The sequence below is a fragment of the Galeopterus variegatus genome, unplaced genomic scaffold (assembly GCF_000696425.1).
Source record: "Galeopterus variegatus unplaced genomic scaffold, G_variegatus-3.0.2 Scaffold193, whole genome shotgun sequence".
Classification (NCBI taxonomy): Eukaryota; Metazoa; Chordata; class Mammalia; order Dermoptera; family Cynocephalidae; genus Galeopterus; species Galeopterus variegatus.
Window position 1 is genome coordinate 833,874 of NW_007726304.1, and position 3,300 is coordinate 837,173.

General features: G+C 34.5%; 1 pseudogene; it reads right to left on the reverse strand.

Moving 5' to 3' along the window:
- Positions 1 to 1,238: 1,238 nt before the first annotated feature.
- On the reverse strand, positions 1,239 to 2,626 carry LOC103583788 (annotated as a pseudogene).
- Positions 2,627 to 3,300: the final 674 nt, after the last annotated feature.

Consider the following 3,300-nt stretch of genomic DNA (forward strand, 5'->3'; position numbering starts at 1 on the left):
CCTTACCACCCTTCTTTCTGGTACCTTTGACCCTCTCTGAGTTCTCTATGCTTAGCTCTCCAGTGTCTTAAAACAGATTATGAGTGTGTGTGTGTGTGTATGTGTATATGTGTGCATGATTCCTACTTTTACATGTGTTCTCAAAGCAAAGGTTGTTCTGCAACATGCTATATTGCCATTTCTGATAGCATAAAATCTTTGCTCTTGTTTGTTTGCATTTGCATAGGGTACATTGTACATACATGTATATATATATTCATTTTATACATTTATTTTAGGTTTTAGGTGTGTCTTATGTACACTGCACTAAGTTAGGTTTTGCTTTGTGATACAATAGGAAAATATTTTTCTTTTAATACATCTTTTTTCATTTTAAGTTATATATATTTATTAATTTGACAAATGTTCCTTGCCTTAGTTCTGATTATGTTTTATATTGTGTTCTGTTTTCAACTTTTAGAGTTTTTGGAAGTCTTTCAGTACATAGTCTTTTTCCTTTGCTTGCTGTGTATATTTGTTATCATTAAGATACTTGGGTTTTTTTTACATTTTTTTCTAGGAATTACTTTCATAATTTTGTATCTTACTTTCAGTTCTGTATTTTAAAAACTGTATCCATTACTCTTCTACCACAATCACTTTAATGTTACCATATTTACTTTTCTTACCCTGTTCTCCAATCTATTATCAACATTTAGTCAATATATATTTTCTTAATGTTTACTTTTATATGGTCAAATTAATTGATACTTGTACTACTTTATTTTTGTTTGAAATGAAATAATCTGATTCCCAATGTTTACATGAAGTAAACAGCAAATTTTCTCTGAATTCTACTTTTAAATTGTAAGATTTATGTATAAATTATGAAAGAACATCATATTTACATTCTCGTCATTGACCCTAATCTCTAAAGTTAATGTGTGCCAAACATTCAGAAGTTTGAAGTACAAAGTAAATACTATATAAATGTTTTGCTATGTATTTTAGTTTTAGTTCAACATTTAAATGTATACAGTCTTCACATAGTTCCTTTTTTGTAGTTTCTTCACTTATCACGAGGTGAGCTAAACTTCACCCTCTGGTATTTTTCTCAAAAAAACTCAAAGAAATTTTTACATGTAAATAATTGTTTAGTTTTTTGCTACTTGCAGGATAGTTTAGCTGGCTATAAAATCCTTGAGTGGCATATTCTTTTACTAAATTTCTTAGATGCTATTCAATTGAATGGCATTGAATTTTTTTTTTTTTTCCTCATTAAACTCTGTTTTAATGGGTCTCAAAATTCTGTGACAGATTTTTGGTCAAGTTGTTTCCATTAAAAAATACTGATTTTAAAAGCTAATAACTTAAAACTGCCACACACAAAAAAAATGGTCCACAAAACATTCTCCTTTACTTCTGAAAGTTTTACAATGCATTGTTATCATTAACCAGTCTTCTACTATTAAACTTAAATGGCCAATTGTGATAAACAGTTCTGAGACTGTTCTTCCACCACTGATTAAGACTGGGGTGGCAGGTATTAGGGATAAAATTCATTTAGCCTTCTGAGATATCTGGGCAGACTTGGTGACCTTGTCAGCTCCAGCAGCCTTCTTGTCCACTGCTTTGATGATACCTACAGCAACTATCTGTCTCATCTCACGAACAACAAAATGACCCAGAGGAGGATAGTCAGAGAAGCTTTCAACACACATGGGCTTGCCAGGAACCATATCAATGATGGCAGCATCACCAGATTTCAAGAATTTAGGGCCATGTTCCAGCTTCTAACCAGAATGCTGGTTGATCTTTTCCTTCAGCTCAGCAAACTTGCAAGCAATGTGAGCTGTGTGACAATCCAGTACAGGGGCATAACCAGCACTGATTTGGCCTGGATGATTCAGGATAATAGCCTGAGCAGTGAAGCCAGATGCTTCCATTGGTGGGTCATTTTTGCTGTCACAAGCAACATTGACATGAAGAACATCTTTGACAAACACACTCTTAACATTGAAGCCCACATTGTCTCCAGGAAGAGCTTCACTCAAAGCTTCATGGTGCATTTCAACAGACTTTACTACAGTTGTAACATTGACTAGAGCAAAGGTGACCACCATGCCAGGTTCGAGAACACCAGTCTCTACTCGGTCCACAGGGACAGTCCCAATACCACCAATTTTGTAGAGATCCTGGAGGGGCAGATGCAAGGGCTTGTCACTTGGACAAGTTGGTGGCAAGATGCAATCCAGAGCTTCAAGCAGTGTAATTCCACTGGCATGCCATCTTTATGGGTGACGTTCCATCCTTTAAACCAAGGCATATTAGTGCTTGGCTCCAGCATGTTGTCACCATTCCAACCAGAAATTGGCACAAATGTTACTGTGTCAGGATTGTAGCCAATTTTCTTAATGTAGGTGCTGACTTCCTTAATGATTTCCTCATATCTCTTCTGGGTGTAGGGTGGCTCAGTAGAATCCATTTTATTAATACCAGCAATCAGTTGTTTCACACCCAGTGTGTAAGCCAGAAGAGCATGCTCACGGGTCTGCCCATTCTTGGAGATACCAGCTTCAAAGTCACCAACACCAGCAGCAACAACGGTTAGGACACCACAGTCAGCCTGTGATGTTCCTGTAATCATGTTTTTTTTTTTTGCAGGCGGGACTCTAATTATGAATGGTTGGGTCTCTTTACCTGCCTTCTATGTTTATCATGTTTTCTTTAATAAATTTTCTCTCTATTTTTCTTTTATTTAAGTAGCTCCACCTCAACCATTTATTTCCAAATAAAATTAAAATTCATGTTAATATAGCAAATGTTCTACATTTAAAAAAATTTAAACTTTGTAATCATATTTATGGCCAAAATTACTATATTTGCAAGCTGATATTTACATTGTTCTCCATTAAAGTCCTGATGGAATAAACCCTGTGCAACCTGAGGAATAACAGGAGAACACTACATTTGATAAGTATCAAAGGTGACATTTCATTTTACCTAAATTATTATATATGAATACAAGAAATGAAATCTAAAGATGTCTATTATCATTTCCAGTTCATGCAGCAACTTTGAGACTATTTCTGGAGCTCCAGATATGTGAAACTAAGAGGAACCTCTTATTGCAATTTATTTATTTCATAGGAAAAAATTCTGATATTCAAAGAAATTAGGTGACCTTTTCAAGTTCCTACCAAAGAAAAATCTTTCTTATAGTTTTTTAATATTGGCCATAAAATAAATCACTATCTAGTGTTGTTTCAACATCCCTACTATGGTTTTTATTTTTCCTCTGATCTGATCTTTAAATTAGCT